The sequence below is a fragment of the Anser brachyrhynchus genome (genome assembly GCF_964034855.1).
Source record: "Anser brachyrhynchus genome assembly, chromosome: 10".
In the NCBI taxonomy this organism is placed as follows: Eukaryota; Metazoa; Chordata; class Aves; order Anseriformes; family Anatidae; genus Anser; species Anser brachyrhynchus.
Genome location: NC_137705.1, coordinates 8,914,509 through 8,933,077, shown reverse-complemented (window position 1 = coordinate 8,933,077; position 18,569 = coordinate 8,914,509). Strand labels below are relative to the sequence as shown.

Here is an 18,569-nt window from a genome sequence, read left to right as displayed (position 1 = left end):
GGATTACTGTCTCTGGCTATTAGCCCATCACCAATACTATAAGCTATATGTTTATTCTCTGTAGTAAATATGTGGTCTTGCTAAATTTCTGCAATTATAAGTGCTTCATCCTTTTCTTTAGCCAGCCAGCAATATAAATACATTTAATTAGTTAACACCCCCTGCCAATTACAACATCTGAGGAAAGTATTGCTGAGATTGTTGGTCCTAATTATTTTAATATTCAGGAGAACCACTTTAACATAACAAGATAATTACTCACGGGTAAGGGTTTATGAGAGCTGCAATCCTTTTCTTTATTTTCGACAGTGCAAGCCTGGGCCTAGTTAAATTTCTGGACACATTTTCAATTTAAGATTAAAAATTGTAATTTGTGAGAAATCATCAAAGCACCACATGTTGGAAGAAAAATAACTATATGCAATCTCTGTTAACACTATAGCAAAATAAATTCACTGTGTACTACATGCAATTAAGTGAAGAGTGGAATCTAAGGGAATCAGTTTATCTCTTCTTAAAAAGATCATTTTACATGTACTGAATTGATCAGCTATGAAAAACACCCTGACTGTTCCTCATTTTAGCCAGAATGTGAATTGCCCTTTATTAATCAAGCCTGTATCCTTCTGTAACAACGTAAATCCTATTTCCCTACTAACAGTCAATGGAAAATACAAGCTACCTTTTCTACTGCATATCTGAGAAACTCTTAACTCAGATTTCTGTTGTTTGCAGCAGGACCATCAACGGAAAAGCTATTCAGATGAGAAAAGGTTGGTCTCAGTATCTGTTGTATGTTAACGTGATATCATGCCCACACAGTTATCCCACAAGGGCTTTTCACATGCTGAATCCCAGAAATATATCCATGTATTCATTTAAAAAGAGTTTGGCCAGAGCTGTTGAACAATAAATTGTGTGCTGTTCCCTTCATGTGCATTCAGAAGGATGCTTCTGTTACCACGTCCCTAAAGACAACCTTAATATATATCCAGTGAAATATTTCAATGCTTCTGTTTCTCTTGCTGCATTTGTACTTATGGAAGTACAGCCTGTTTACAGCGGAAGCCCTTTCTTGCAGTAAATTTTCCTTTAAGCAAGTCATTTGCCCATAACTCCTGTATTACGAACGTGCTTGGTCTCTGTACAAAGCACCGGTGGGAAAACACAAAGATGAAAGATCAGCGCCACCGTTAAATGTCTACATCTGCTCTGTGGGTACAGAAGGTATCTGATGACGCAGCCCTTGCTCAGAAGGACAGACTGCATGGGCTTTTGGGTCATCCCTACCCGACCATTTGACTTTAGACTCAGGAGATGAATAGGCCAGACACCTACTAGAAATACGAGCTAATCCCCGCTTCTACTACTTTTACTACTGCCACAGACAAATATTAAAGCTAACCTTTGGTGAAAGAGGTTGGATGCTAATTAGGTGCTTAAATGCAGAGGAATAATTTAGAATTAAAAAAAAAAAAAAAAGCCAGCATTATCCATTACTTTTACTTTATAATTAAAATAATTTGAATTTATTTACCAGAATATTTGCCATTTTTTAAAGCAGACTAACAGAGTGCACTGGAAAAATCCTATGTAAATATCTAGTAACAGAGAAGGAAAAGAAAGCTGCTTGATTTAGTGAAGCAAACTTTGCCTTTAGCCCAACCAGTGTGCTTTAATTCAGTTGCAAGTGTTATAAAGACAATGCATATCTAAACAGTGGTGATAAATTAGTGAAATTAATCCAAATAATAGGCAAATGTTAAGAGCAACATATGCAGAATGATTGCAAAGTTAGATTAATCTAAAATAAAACCCTGGAGTTATGTAACCAATTATGAAAATTGCATTTAGCAGTAAAAGAGCAATTAAAAACAAAAAAAGCCCTAACCCCAGCCATTATGTGCTGGGGACAGGGACAGGGCTCAGAGAGAACTTGGAGATGAGCTGGAAAATCAATTGAACAGCAAGTTTGTCTGGTTTTACTATGTTATGGAATCAAAGTGCTCAGATATGGCCTCATAATACACAGATGAAAGGATCGTTTCTCCCCAGATGGGGCTCAGTAATCAGATATAGAAACAGCTATTTTTAATGAAGACCTGCAAAATCACCAAGGCTTAGATGTTGCTGGCTGGGATAAAGCAACGGGAGGCAGACGAAACAATTTGCTAATCTGCCTGGTGGCACAAAGTCAAGCCTGATCAACACATTTTTCATAGCAAATCACATTCCTTTGGTAGGGCTGGCCCAGGAAGGCAGCCACCCCAAGCAAGGGGGGAGCCTAGTGCCAAGTGGCACTCGTGCCCCTCAGCTGGGAGAGCCCAGGCTGCATCACACAACCGTATATGTTGAAAGACAGCAAGTACCTGCTGTATTTTTCAGTCCATCACCCTGACAAAATGCTCCCATCAATTTATGTTTTCTTTCCATGTCTCCAGTCCAGTCTATTTGCAATCTTTCCAACTGGGGGTATTCATTTGGTGTGCAGGCACACATCCCAGTAATGACAGCAAGAACGAACAACTCTCCCTTAACCCCTTATCTTCCCCCTTACACACGCTACCTACCTTTTAAAGTCAACATGCTCTGCTATGCAAAGCCAGCACCAGTTTCTAAAATGAAGTGCTATATTTTGAAAAGTGAATATTTTGAAGATTGGTGGCAAAGAAGATGTACTTATCTTTGGAATATGCCAGAATGCTAACCCTAAAGAGGAAAGACACCAAAGAAATGAACACCAAATCCCTAATAAAATTCTTAGTGGAACAAACACCGTCTCAAGCAAGTCAAATCATTCAGTTTCTGATGGGACTAATTCATGTGTTTCCACACCAACCAAACACATGGCTGAATTGCTATCCAAACCAAGCCAAAGTTTTATATGAAAAGGTGTGTGGCATGCAGGTTCTCTGCAGTACATCCAGACGCAATCTGTGCTCTGGGCACCTGAGATTCACCATCATTTCCCACCTCTTGTAAAAAAAAAAATAAAAACCCATAGATAACGACTTCTCAAGAAAGAAATGCTGTCAGATTTCTGGCAGAAGAGACATACATTATTCTTGGCAAAACAGAGTTAGGTTGGTCCTGCCAGAACAGAAGAGGAAGCACGAGATCCTGGCAAAGCAAAGATAGTAGTAGAACTCCTTTTCTGAAAACAAAAATTAATAAAACAAACCAAAAAGAACTTTACATAATTCTTGGCAATGAAAGTGTATTGTGTGGGTTTGATTTCCTGACAAGACAATCTGGCATTTGCAGACAAATAATACCACACAGATACGGGCAACCATTCAGCTCGCTCTACACAGAACTGCCATCCTGCCACAAAAGCAAAAAAGCACTCATAAAACCCACAGTATTTCCGCAAAGGCATTTTTGTTTCTTTGTGAATCCTGGCCAAGCTATATATCTCATGCCCACAATAAAGTAAGTCCACCTTTCCCATGAGAAGGTTTTCTTAGGAATGGAAAATGTTTGGACAAAAAATGCATTACATCCTAATTTCAGCAGTGTTGTGGCTGTAATTTTTCTATAAAAAAGAAATGAAGAAACACAGCAAAGTTTCATAGAAATGGTAAGCACTACTAGCAAGAAGTCAATGTATGGACTTCTCAGCCACAGTAACCTCAAATCCATTAAAAAATAAAGTCATGGCTATTACAGATACAGGACATTACCAAATATCCATTAGTAAAGGCCAGTGAACTGCTGTAAGTGGGTTGTCAAGCTTGCAATGAAGAAAACTCAATATTTATCTATAACCTTGTTTGAGTTCAGTGTTCTTCTCACTCACCTGTGCAACAGCCTGGTTTTCAAACACCCTGCTCAGGCTTTTTCTGCTTCAGATTAAAATCTCCCTGCTGATGTTGGATGCCAGAGAAAAAGCAAAAGCGCACATAAACAATTTTTGATGATGGTTTACCTTACTGTTGGCAAGATGCACTGCTTTCACACATGATATTACTTCCTTGTCAGGTATCTAAGAATAAGGTTGAGGATGTGTGATGGACAAGAAATTACAGAAATCTAGCAGCTTACAGTTTTGTACTGAAATAATGCTTATTTTTCAATTCTTTGTACAACAAATAAATTAAAAGGGAGGTAATAGCATTTCTAGCATACTCACAATTAGGTAAAACCAGCCTTTACTATGAAATAGATACCGAATAGCCTGAGCAGAGAAGAAGCCCTGCCAGCCAGGGACCTCAGCAAACTGTGCCTGAGAGCTAAAGTCGAGGAACTGCATCTTGGCTCTTTTGACCTGTGCTGCCTTGATAAAGCCAGCGTGGGTACTTGCCAAGTGCCCCCAGCTCACTCCTGTGTTTTGTACACAACTCCAAGGTGGGAGGGTGAGGAGAAATACCAGCACTACAGACACAAGTCTGACCCAAGAAACTGAGAGGCATTCAGCCAGATTTTTAGAACCGTCTTCAACCTAAGGAAAACTCTCCGTAGATGCACAGATGTTAGCAAGGAGCCTCCTTACTGGTTCTTGAGGGCTCTGAGATTTCAATCTCTGCTGCCCTGAGATGGATTGCAGAGATGGAGGACCTGCTCCAAACAGTCTCAAGACCAGCCCTGTGAGGACAAAACGCTTTTGATGTCAATCTGGGTTTAAATCTGCTTAGCTTTATAAATATCAAAACTGCTAGTCAATATAACTGCTACTTCTGATCATCACAGGATCAAGCCCTCTCTGCAGTTTGTTGCCAGGTTATCCAGCCCAATAGAAACAAGTTACCCACAGACATCAGAAGCCACAGACATTCACTAAATGACACTTTCTTTCAAGATGTGTGCAGTTGTTTTTTTTTTCCTGTTTGTTTTGTTTTGTTTCATTTTATGGCAGCTAAATGAATTGCAACAGCAATGAAATTTTGTCATCTAAGCCTTTAATTACCTGAAAGCCTTCCTTCATGGAAATTTTTGGACAAATATGTTTATTCATTCCTTAAACACTCAAACAAATTGATCTGTGTTAAAAGTTAGATTCTTTTGAAGAAATATGTAAAATGTAAATGACTGAACAAAACTCCTAGAAGAGAGAGGGGTTGCAATTTGCCAGCACGCAGCACACAGTCTGATAACACACTCCTGCCAAGAATTAGCAAAACCCTGTCTGATAAAACAGGGTGCACAAGAGAGTCGAGTCAGTCCCAGAAAATTCCTCCATATCAATGACAGCAAAAGAGTTATCAACAGCCCAAGAGGAACAGTGGCATCACTCAGATGAAGAGGGAAGAGAGGTTTCACCTATGTCACGAGTACTTGCTGCAGAATTTTTAATTCAAGAGCCCAGTTTAATGCTAATCAAGCTTAATATATCTTCACACTGGTTTAAATAGGAATGGGACTGGACTCTACAGAGCCTACATGAGGACAGATGTCTTCAGCTCCCACTGCACCGAACAGAAGCTGGTGGTCTGCATTCCCACAATCAGGCACTAACCACCCCCATCTGCTATCTCAGTCAAAAGTGTTAACCACCTTCAGAGTTTAACATTAACTCCTGATACAGCCATAAATGAGATCCCAGCAATAATCTGCTTTGCCTTTCTTTCTTTTTTCTTTTTTTTCTTTTTTTTTTCATCTTGCTCTAATTATTAAGGAGCAAAGCGCTGATGAACAACACTGATTGCATATTCTAAAAAAATGTACCACCCTCCAGCTGCTCTGCTGGTGAATCCCCTGCTTGCTGCTTGTTGGGATTTACTCTCAGCCCATTGCATCTGAAACTAATTACTACAACACCATCCTCAACATTAATTCCCTTCTCCTCTCTGGAATCAGAAGCAATATGGTACATTCAGAAGATAATTTTTCATCTCTCCTCCTAAAGGAAAGATCTCAGCTGTTTGATGAAGATAATGGTAATGAGTCACCAATTTCAGAAGGTGAAGCTTTCCGATGTCCCTTTATCAGAAACCACTGTCCAAAATTTCAGCTGGTGATTTAGGGAACTTTTTTTATATGAATGTCACCAAGACCTAGAGAAATCTGTCAGCTCTCTGTGTGATCTCAAAGATAAATTGCAGCAATATCTTGTCAACCAGCTCTCTTAAACTTACTTCACTGTCTATTCTCATTGCACCTGTTTCACTATTACTTTTTTCTCCTGCAAAATATTTTCCCCAACTTCCTTCCTTTGCTCTTTCCTGCAAATGAACTATTTTTCTCTGTTTTAACTGTCCCTTCGTTTTCGGTCAGAAGAAGCATTTTTTAAGTGACCAGAATTATCATGCAGTTTTATTTATGGTGTGACTATTAAAAGGAAAGATTGTGCGGTCAGGCCCCAATACATCAGTGAGATGTCGTACTGCAATTGGTTTCAGGAATGAGGGCCACCTCTTGTCACCTGCTGGAGTTCACTCCTGTCACCTCATCAGCCTGATTCCTACGTCTGTCTGGTCTCTGGGTTCTGGTGCAGATGCACCTCTGATGCACCTAAAACGTCCCCCCAGGTTAGAGGTCCTCAGCTCACACTTCAATGAGCAGCAAATGTGCTGCTGCCCACCAGCACAAGGGATGCTCCCTTGGACCAGGCATCTCAAGTGGCTTTTTGAAAGGCAGAGCCTTTAGCCCCAGAGATATTATAGCAAACACGTACTCATATATTTTTGGCTATTGAACAGGATGCTAAAAATAAAAGGAAATGAAAATCAGTAATTCATTCAATTCAGCAAGCAGATGTAACTTGTGCCCTTCCATATAGACTTCCCTATGCTAAATATTAATCATAACAATTAGACCTTATAGTAGATGACATTGTGCTTTCTCAAATTGCTGCAGAGCATTAAGACACCACTCGAGTTCTCTGGCGCCTGAACTATTGCATTGCTATGCATAACATTAGGAGAATTAACAATTCAAAGCTGTACTGTTATGACCAAAGTGACACAACTGAAGCAGTATTCAGTTTCTGTGTGCGTTCTATGAATACAATCTGAGCCTTTCCAATAATATGTTCAAAACATTTATATTCTGACAGTGCATTACAAAGAACGTTAGAAAAACAGCAAGAAGATAAAACCCAGCTGAGGATCAGATTTTCCTGGTCATTTAGGAGACAACGAGAATGAAAAGCTCTATCATTTCAATAAAACTCTAGTCCAAGCACTCTCAAGATCTACTCCTCTGCCATATATAGCCAGTATTTTTTTTTAATCTATCAGATTAAAATGAAGAACTGGGTGCTGCCTGGTTTGTTTGGCCCTGTTTTCTCCTTTCTTTGATTGAAAGATTACATTTGGTATTTGTCATCTGTGCATACTAATATGTGAAATGGTGCAGGCAAGACATTTTCTTGAGAAAAGAAGAAAAGAGAAAAACTGAATGAAAGTAGCTTCTAGCTACTGAATTCATGTAGGTCCTAGAAGAAGGGCTTTTTCTCTTATTTTTACCCTGTTTTGGTGCTGACCCTAAGCTTGGACACGCATCCTCTGTCCAGGCTGATGTTGTGTCATAGAGACAGCTCTATTACTTTAGGAGCTACAACTGCCCCCTGTGTTGTCCACTCTTGCTTTGAGCACAGTTTTCATGGCCAAGCTTTGGAACGGGTGAGCTGCAAAGTCGACAGCTGAGCTGCGAGTGAGCTTCAGCTGAGGATTACAAGAAATTTGCAACATCATGTTTGCAGTATTTTGTACTCTGTTTTTTCCCAGAGATAATGCCTTCACTTTTACTTGCTAGATCTTTTGTGTTCCCCACTACAATCAAGGAGAGAAAATCTGCCTGTAAACCTTTTTGTTCTATATTATCATTTCATGTTGGTTTGGTGTGTTAATCAAAGTGTCAGTAATGGCTGCAGAGAGAACTCATTCAATCCTTCAAATGAAGAGAAATCTAAGCTTTCTAACACTGGCACATTTTCCAGCGGATAAGCTTTTTCACAAAGTAATTATTTCATTTTCTAGAAAGATTACTGATTACATCACACTGGGAAAAACTAAGAGAGGACCCTTTATCTTCCCCATGTTTCTGCAATTCTTGTACAAACTTATACTTGTTACCATGAAAAATGACAAATTTGCCATCTGATCAAAATGTTAACAAGGTAAGTGTCAGTGAGATGGATCACTGACTGTCACTGCAAGCCAGAACATGAGGATACATTGATATTTCTCAATATATTCACTGCTTCCCCAATGTTCGCTAACAACATTTCTACTGTGAGTGTAATAAATCACGCAGAAATAACAAGCTGCATAGGATCTCCAGGATATGATAGATTTGTCGTAATAGCGGTATCTGCAAGGTAGAAAACAATTGGTAATGATCTATAGAAAGACCTAATCAACTGTCATTTGCTATAATGTGGCAGATGAAGCAAAGATATGAAATCTATAACACTTCCTTAGCCACTACCCTCCCCCTACACATACACATGCATCAAGTGGGAAATAGTAAAAAGAATGAATGAGGTTTGGGGTCGCAGAAGTAGAAAAGAAAGTTAATAGCATGCCCTGGATGCAATCATTAAATTATACACTGCTGAACAAGGCAAGGGATAATCACAGAAGCTGCACAGTCCTGTAACAATGATAAAGGCTTCTGCCAAGCCCGTTCCTCCCCCTTTGCTTTATTTCTTTTTCATCGATTTCAGTGTTTTAAAAACTACTTACACTGAAGTGCAACCAAATGCTAATGAGGCTGGATAACCAATGGAAATGCTCACCCTCATTTTGCAGGGGATCTCAGAGGACTGAAGACAAGATGTTCCAAGGCTCTTTAGGTATTTTGTGCAGCTTCACAAATCAAAACCAAATGTTTTGAATTGGGCTGTGCCAGATCCCCAACTTGCTGCTGGGACTTTCATATTCCTTTGCCTTTGCCTTCTCCTACATGGGAGTCAAATACTCCAACTTCCAGCAGACTTCCAGAAAGACAAGAAGTTTTAGTTTGCTGAAGTACAAAAGTTTAACTTTCCATGGAGATAATGCACTGCCTAGGGTTAAAGCCTCAAGTCCTCCATTTTTAAATACTCATATACCTCTACTAATCATATTCTCCATTGCCACCTGCCTGCAACAACATCCCAGTCAAGAACTAACACTCATCTACTAAATCATAAGCTTCCCAGGTTGCAGAGACTGTTCAGTACAGATTATTCTTCCCTACCCACTTTAGGGATGCCTTTCTGGACAAGGAGGCAGTGCAGTGCATGCAATGAGAACCTTGGTCTTAAAATTTCAAAAAAACAAAAACAAAACAAAAAAGCCCCTAATTTTTATAAAGTATAAATAAATTATTATTATTATTATTATTATATATTTTTTTTCCCAGAAGGATGGTGGAAGAGTAATGGCTGCTTTGCATTACTTTGCTTGCAAATCACATCTCACTTAAGTGAATGCATTTTTGGGAACACAGGAATTGCCATGCTGCCTCAGCACAGCAGTGCTCTGCTCCAGCATCCTGTCTGGCAGCTGCTGCAGGGGAATGTGCAGAAAACCTCCTAGTGGGCAGTTACAGGAAAAAACTGTTCAGATCCAACATTTTCTCCCAGCCCCTCCATCAGTCAGTAAAAATTGGCTTGTCTTGAAACATGGAGGTTTACCTCTTCTCAAACATTTTTTCAAGCCCTTCCGGAGTTTGTAGCTTAGTGTTTTCCACATCAGAGAGTTTACGAAGAGCCGTATTTTCAAAAGCCCTCATCTTCTGGCATGGCACTAAAAAAAGCTGGACAGATTTTGGAAAGGGCTCAGCTCCTTGGTGAAAGGGAACTGCTGAGTTCTTTTGCATATCTATCCTTAAAGGGTCACAACAGGAACTGCTCTGTGCTCAGCAGTTTTGAAAATCTGTCCTCAGTGGGAGGTGCTAAATCTTTGGAAAGCTGGTGCTCAACACTTTTGATAATCTGGCCCAAAGTTAAGTATCAGGGGCCAAATTACGTGATTTAGAGACAGAAATTCCCTACTGACAGCAGTGCAGATTTCTGCTCTACATGAATAGCTCAATAGGATTCTGGAATAATAGAGCCATGAAAAGTGGATAATGCAACAAATAAACATCAAAGGGTAGGACTTTCCTTTTCAATCATGTTCCCTTGTGCTCTACATGAAAGGACTGAAATATTCTGAGATGAAAGAGGGAGAAGTAATGGTTAACTATACAGTCCTGCATTTCCTTCTACGATGAAAATACAAAGCATTTTTCAGGAACAGAGTATTCATGCAACATACAATTGGTAGTTTGCCTGATATACAAGACATCGGTGGTACTAGGACCAGCCTCCTCTTCATATGCACGTGTGTGCACCAAAGAGTGAAGAGCCTTATATTTCTTCAATTCTTTTCCACACTGGGAGCAAAGTTATCTCAGTCAAGCTCATCTTTATTTTTTCTTATGAACAAATGACGTCCATTTCTCTCCCTTGGATATTTTCAAGATTCAGCCATTTCTATCCACAATTCTGATCTAAATTTAGGTTTACATGCAATTATTTTATGATTGCTTGTGGCATATTAGAGAATTTCAGGGAAACTTACTGGTACTCAGATGATGGGCTCCATGGATTTTGACCCTCATGTAATTTCCCCAGATTCCCATGACAGCTTTGGCCCGCATGCTGCCATTATTAACACTTCTGTCCTTCACTTCTGCTGGAATATCCTTACCTGTGTATTTATAGAGGGTTAGACTTCAGCACAGAACTAAGGAGAGTACGGATGTGGTCAGCTGAATGGGAGTACATCAAGGTTTCTTGAGGTCTTTAGGTGTCTTCCAAAGCCCTTGACAAAAGATTGTTATTTACAGGTCCCTGTAACCCAGGCCTGATGCAGGGACGCACAAGTTTCCTGGGCCCATAGGAACAGGCTTCTCGTGCAAGCTGAAGATAGTGTATTAAGAGGACAGTGGGAAGAGATCAGCATTGTACCCTGGGGAGAAGAGTTGGCACTAGCATCGTTCATGGGACAAGATTATTTACCATGTGTTCATGCCAGCTTTCTGTTCCAGAAGTCATTTTTCTTGGTGAAACCGTGGACTAAGATGGGAGAGCCTGAGACATGGAAAATACCACACACTCCTTCCCCCAGAGGAGGGGAACAATGCAGAGGATGAACATTTTCATTTCACCAGAGGAAAACTGGTTATCAAGATGCAATTTGCTAATAAATGCTGTTCTATGTAATTAAAAGAAACCAACAACAAACAAAATGACTGTGGACCAGCAGGAAACAAGAAACTCTCCATGGAGAGTGTTAATTTAGAGAACACCCACCATGCAGCCCACCTTCCCTATTCTCCCTCTAGAAAGAGATCCATTTTATACATGGTGATTAGGGCACTGACGAAAAAAGTATTAACATGATTCACACGTAGAAAACAAGGTTATTAGGAGTAGGGATCATTTCAGCACATTGTTCTCCTTAATAAGCAGAGCAACGAGTAATTGAGTTTCAGGCAATCTCCAAGGTGGCGCTTTGTAGAGAAAGCAGAACTTGGCATGATGTCTACTTTTCCTTTAATTACATTGCCCTAATGAGCAACTTTCTTTACTCTCAGCAAATTTATTTCTTGAGAAGAAGCAACAGTAATAAATGAGTAAAAGGGATCACCAGGTAGTACCAGAGAAGAAATATCAGGAGCTTAAAATGACAAGAGGTTGCTAAAAGTGTTGGAAAAACACCAGATTGTTCTCAGCTTCATTGTTTACTGCACTTAACTGCAGAGTAAAGGATGCTAATCAATGGAGCATGCTACCTAACCTGGGAACTGCCCTTGTTCTACTGCTATTTCCCTTCTACACATGTTCATGAAAGCGACCCAGAAACACAAAGTGCTGATGCATCAATCCGAAGCTCCCCTGCTCGCATGCAGCAGAGGGCAATTCTGCTTCATGCCCTTGTGCAAACCATACGAAGAGACTACCACATGCCAATAACAGCGTACCGACTGTCAATACTGCTCAATGCAGTCTAATACACAAGGATAAAGGGCTGGCTTTTCAGAAGTCTCTAAAGCATTTAGACTCTGACTCTTGTCGAAAGTCAATGACAGAGAGGACCCTAGCTATCTTACAGCAAAGAATTTCCTGGATGCACCTTTCTGGAGTAAAAAGAAAAATAAAAAAAAATGCTCCACACTTGTGCTCCTTCTTCTAGTTTTTCCCTAAGTGTTTGCTAGGAGACAACACACCAGTGGAGGGAGACCCCCTAGACCTAGTAAAACCACTGTTATCTGCAGGTGAGTGAACATATCACCTGTTATTAAAATACTTGAGGTGTTCACCTTTGGAGAATTGCAATTGCTATTGCTTACAGACTTTGGTAGAATTAAGCCAGGGTATTTCCAAGTGATAATCTGACTTTTTTAATACCAACAATATTATTCTCCAGAAAAACACTGAAGCAAAGTTCCTGAGAAACATCTAAGGTTTCAATGTTGCTCAAAGCTGGGGAGCATATCCCAGTATATTTATTGACTTCTTTGGGTCACAGCTCCTACAAGGAAGCATGATCCTCGTACCCTGGAGTATTCCATGTAGCTGTAGAGATGTGATCAATCCACCTCTCTCCTTTTGGTTGTTCAGAGAGTTATGAATGTGTCTGCAGTCAATAGCAGATCTCACTCACTCACTCTAACTTCACAATCTCCCCTTACCTCTCTGCATCACACCTTTAAGTGCTACTACTTAATGCACTCACAGAGCTGGTAGGAAATTTAATTAACGTGTAAAAATACACTGAGGTCTCCAAAAACAGGTACTTCAGATGTAAAAGTGTGAAATGAAATTATCTACAAATGGAAAATTTGAAAGTGCCTGTGGAAGCAGACACCTAAGACCTTAAGTGTTTATGCAGCTTTATGTATTGTTATTTCTTCGGTAAGACTGCCACAGAAATGGCAGGGGTATGGGAAGAAAGTATGTTAGCACTTAGACTCTACTCATAAGTGCATTAAGTGCAACTATTTTTCTGAGGAAAAAAAACACAGAAGGAGAGCAAAGTCCCTTCTCCTGGGAAGCTAATCTCAATTACTGTTCACAATCACACTTCAGCTGAAGAAAACCCTGCATAACTCCCATGCTGTATGTGATCTGGCAGTTGTGTGCATTTGCCACTTCAAAGACACTAATGTAATGACCAAGAATAGATTTTCTTCTTACAAAAAGAAAGCAAAAAGTGATCCTTAAAGAAAAAAGTATCTAAAAATAGACCTTCCATTAAGGACTATTTATGGCTATACGTTCCCTCTTCCACAGAGATTGCAATCCCTAGAAGCAGGTTACCAACAGACAGAAGTAATTTACATTGGTAAAAATGGGGATACAAATGTTTGGTAGGATTTGCTTTTATGTTACTACAAACATATGACCAACTGCTGCAATTAAATGTAGGAAGCAGTTCTTAGCCAGCCCAGTTGCACGATGCTGCAACCCTCCAGGGAATGTGAGACAAAGACTGCCTTATTTCCCTGCTTTCCCTCGTTGTTGGAATACCTGTGCTTGGATGGCTGTAATTAGGTTGCAACTCAGCCAAGTGGGAGCATTTTCTTGCAGCAATATATGCAGTTTCTTGATGTGGGCACCAATAAACACTTCCTCCATTTTGCAGAGTGCAAAAGCTGAAATTTGGGAACAATGCTGCACTGCGCTCCTGGAAACATATTGAATGGCTCCCTGCAACATGGAGAGGCATTTTCATACAAACAAAGTCATTAGCACACAAGGCAGTAGTGAGAAAGGTGAAAGTTTTCAATACAAGGCAAATAGCAACAAATCTGTTTTTGAAAACAAATCATATACTTCCTGTAATTAATTAAATTTTGGAGATATTTCCTTTTTGACCCCAAGTTAACACTGCTAGTTCTTCTCTTCTTTTGAACATCCTCTATGTTTTAAAATGCACGCTTCATTCCAGACAGAATTAGCAGTTCTGAAGATTTTGCAGTAATATGGCTACTCGAAAGCTCCCGGCAATGAGCCATCACCCCAGTGGGGGAGTTGAAGCTCTTGACTCCCACCCTGCAGGGTGTCTTGGGGTTCAGAGCAGGGAAGTGTGGTCGCTGGTGTGAGAAGGACCCACCAACTTTGCTCTTGGCACCGATGAAGGCCACCTGCCCCTGCAGTGCCATGTAACCTGGGTGCAGGGTTATAAACACTGTTTAATAAATTTGAGGGCCGGAGAACAGTAGGAGAGAGGGGAGCAGATTCTCACATCATCAGGAGGGAAATAGACTTTTAAAAAGCCAGTTGTGTCTGTGCACAACAATGAAGCTTTATGTCTATACAAACTGACAAGTCAAATTGTACTCCTGGGCCCAATTCTCAACAGCAGTGCCATTTGATGGTGATAGCTCACCTCCTGCCTCTGCAGCCTTAATGGCTCTGTCTGCCAGGAAGGGCAGGCAGGATGATTAAAATAAGCATTAACAGAATGGTTTGGTGATTAGCTTCTCTCTCTCTCTCTCTCTCTCTCTTTCACTTTTTTATTTTTATTTTTTGATCTGCCAAAGATTGGTAAAGCCTTTTGTTCATTAGCAGTGTACTTAACTAGTGCACATTTAAAGTATTCATTTTCTTAAGAACAAGGATTAAAGCAATTAAGGAAAGCCACTGCAAAACCTAGCACTCAAGTCAATCCGTAACGTGTAAAAGAAACAATAGTGCTTAATATATTTAAACAAAACCAAATTATATATAATTATCCTGACACTCTGTCAAACTACATTTTCACTCTAGTGCAATGATTAGTTAAAATCTCCTTTCTGAAACTGAAATGAACATTTTCTTTCTCAGTATGGAAAAAGCTCTGCAATCTCTCTAGACTTCCCTCATGGCAAAAGCATCACAACAAAACCTAACATCCACTCTCACTGTGTACTCCTTTTGCCATCCGCCTTCTTCCTCCTATTTCAATGGCATAATCCATCGCTGGGTCTACCCAAAGGAGACCTGAGCCCTTGCCATCCCAGCAACTGCCCCACATACTTGCATTATCAGGGCCTAAAAGCGCAGAAAATAATTTTGAGCAAATGCTTCTAGAAAAGCAAGCCATATTCCTGCAATATTTTGCCCAAGATAATTTTGTACCTCTGCCTTTTAGGCATTTTAAGCCTTTCCTGACATAAGGCAATAATGGTATAGAACACGGCCTGAGCTATCTTTGGCAATGAATTTTTTAACTAGTGTTTTAAATGCATGAAGCTGAGATTTGCCTACGATAAACTCTGTAGCATTTTTGCCAGACCACAAGCTGTAATGTAAAGTGTTGTCTTCTACAAAAAGAGGTGAGGTGTTAACTGTGAAACCGCAGTGAGCTGGTAACAGAAAGGTGTTAACTCTGGAGCCTGAAGGATGGCAGTTTATATTTCAATGCTGTTAACTGTTTCACTGATGATTATTGTAGCACAAATATCGCGCAAAGGCACGACACAATCAGATCTTGCTTAGGCAATTTAGCTATTGAAATCCCATACATTTTGGTGCAAAAGAGAAGGCCCAGGAGTGTTAGAAGGGACCAAAACAAATACTGCATGTGTTTCTGAGCCCTTCACTCTTTCCACATCTACAAACACAAGTCCGCGTGTGTGTGTATATATATATACACATATATATAAATACACAAACATATAAGCACGTGTATTAATACCTGTTTATTAAAAAAAGTATTTTTCTTCAGGCTTTATAGTTTTCACTTTCATTTTAATAAACCTTTTTTTTTTTTTTAAATAATCTAAAAGTGCCTAAATAAGAAGTTTGGGGAATTTTGTTTCAACTCACACTGTCAGCATGTCATTTTGGTTTTGGAAACAAAAAACATTCAATTCTCTGTTTGTTATTTTAGGACTGTTGGCAGTATTTCCTAGCTCCCTTTCAGTTCAGCTTCCTTCTACACCTTTATTCCCCCAGAAGAAAAAAAAAAAAAAAGGAAAACAGTGGGCAAATACATAAAGGAAAAAGAAAGCATGCTTTTTTTTTTTTTTTTCCTTCTTCTTTTTCCCCACAAAACAAATGAAAACAGAACACAGGCACATATCTGGAAAGCTTATTTCTCATATCTATGCATTTTTCACTCTTTTGACTCATAAGATAAATTAACTTGACCTTGCAGATATTGGTAAACTCATCCCATCAGACTTTTATTTACTTCCCAACCAAGGAAGAACACTTGGCTCCATTAATATACCTCCACCTTCATTTAGAAAAATCACATTTAGAAAGTGAGGGATAGCATCACATACATATCACTGAATCTGCTGATTCAATGCTGGGCAAGCCAATGACACTGCCGGCAACAACCAGCTCAGATGGCATCTCCTATGGGTTGGTCACTTCCCAGGTACTTGGTGCTTGAACCTCCACTAGACAAAGCCGATCCCTCAAAACAGTGATCTGCATTTGCAAGGGAGCAGATAAAGAAACTGCCCCCAGCTACAGGGTCCAAACAGATCGTTTCTGTGGAGGGTCACATCCTAAAACCATAGCAGCTTTACGTACCTGCATGGGGGTCAGAAGGTTGGATCACTGTGAGCTACTGGCCATAACAGAGCCAATCCTACCACTGGAAGGTGTTCTGATGATCTTTAAGGTCCTGTCCAACCCAAACCATTCTATGATTCTGTGATTCTATGGCTGGGAAGGGACTCTCCAAATTTTACTCTTGGCAGAACAAACTGCAAAGGTAATCTGATGTACAGTGCCCTGCATTTCTTTGTGATTAGGTTTGGGGATTACCAACTGGCTGCTCTCATACCTCAACCCTTAAACAGAATGTAAGGGGGTATTTTATTCTAAGTTTATGGCAACTTTTCAGTCCAGAGAAGAAAAATCTCTTTTTGGAAACCACCAACTCCCTGATAGTTCTGTTTACTTTCCATCTCATCAATTCCAAAAAGACGAGTATCTAGGATACTAATGGGGCATGTTCTCCCCACCAGCAAGAATTCAGCTTACTTTGTGCATCAGAGGATAAGCAGAGGTCTAGAGACAGTTTTACCTCAGGGACTGGGAATACACAAGAAGCACCTGAGCAGCTAAGCAAGTCCAAGCGCTGACATAGCAAATGGGCCTGAGACACCATGTTCACTTTAATTCCCTTATCAACAACTTGTCTTTGGTTGGAGCCTCTTTGTCACTAAGTCACTTGCCAACGAAGGACACAAAAGAGCAAATGTTTCATGAGCTAAACACAGTAAATATCCTACAGTAGGAGCCAAAAGCCCTTTTGTAATTGTCGCAATAATTTGTCTGTGCTATATTTTAGACTAAATGCTGGTGATTTCTGGAAGCTGGTATTTTTTACCTGTGAGGAAAATGCTTGTAGAAACCTTGAGGCAGGAAAGGGTAAGAACCAGCAAGAGCAGTGATGGAATGCAGAGAGACAGCTAGGCTATAGGGCAATGAGACTACACAACGATATGTGTAATGCCAAATGTACATTACCTTCCAGACAAAGTCTAGGTGTAAAGGGCATTGATATGATCATGAGGAATGGCTGCCCTTAACGGGAACTCTTCAAACCACTTCTGATTTGTTCCTATAGCTGGGCTGATCCCATTTCTCTAGATCCAAAGGAAGATATTAGAGAACGAAATGGTTCTTAATCAGATCTGATTATGATATCTTCCTATCTTAAGATGAGTGCAGCAATGTACACAGTCTACAGGAAGATCTCAGAGATTTCAGATATCAAATTAAGAAATGCTTTGCAGGGTTAGAAGAGGTAGAAAATACCACAAACAATGGGGTTTCCATCTAGGGAGATATACATGATGGTAGGATGTCTCCCAGTATTCTTGTTACATCCTGCTGGTAGATTTGTCATTTTTGCCTTATGTAGCTTGGGTGCATGCAGGGAGTACCAGCAGTTTCCAGGGGATTTCAAATTTTAATCATATAAAATATCATGGTCCACAAAACAAATCATCTTGTTTGACTCAAAAAGAAATTCATTTGTTGGAAAAAAAAAATGTTTCAGGTCAACTCAAGATGACTTTTTGTCAGTTTATTTGCCAAAAGTCCAAAACATAATTATTTGTACAGTTCTAGCTTCTACTGCAATACTCGCAGCAGGAAATATTCATGTACAGTTAGTCTGACTTGCCCGGCTGGAGTCACTATAATACCACAAGACTCACAAAACAACTGGGAAATGCTTATGCTCCTTGGCTACTAGAAACCTCCTCTGATGCTTCATCAGTCAGAAAAAACAACATTGGCAAGACCAGGATAAAATCCACAGCCTACTAAGATGAATTTATTTGCTGCTGCATCAGAAGAAGATAGGGAAATAGACTTGTACCTGGGGAAAACATTTTTTGTTGTTTTATTTTTCTTCTATAAATCCAATTTAGATTCTGTGTTGCTTCCTTCCCTTTCCATGGGTTTACCCATGCAGGGTTCAAAGGAAGCAGAGTCTGGCCCCAAGGGAGTTCAGATGCAGCAGACTGATCTACCAGCAGGCTACAATATGTTCCCAGAAGGTGCAATATAATTCTGAGGCCAAGGAACAGCCTATTAGCTCTGCATGCTATTAATTTTCATGAACAGTTCAATCCAATGCTCACAGAAGCTGTTGGGCATCTTTCCATTTTGTCTAGCAGGACGTGGATTAAGGCTT

The 18,569-nt window shown here is 39.9% G+C and overlaps 1 protein-coding gene across 9 annotated transcripts in view; it reads right to left on the bottom strand.

Moving 5' to 3' along the window:
- FHIT (fragile histidine triad diadenosine triphosphatase) overlaps positions 1-18,569 on the bottom strand; it is a 531,998-nt gene that overhangs the window by 63,656 nt on the left and 449,773 nt on the right. For 4 of the 9 annotated variants that reach the window (XR_013955445.1, XR_013955447.1, XR_013955450.1 and 1 more), the window contains one exon: positions 13,448-13,627. The exons of 4 other annotated variants lie outside the window; for them this stretch is intronic. The gene's annotated coding sequence lies outside the window, so the exon portion shown is untranslated. Of the gene's footprint in view, positions 1-3,928; positions 13,628-18,569 lie in introns of all 9 variants that reach the window. One more of the 9 variants, XR_013955446.1, reaches the window with a different exon arrangement.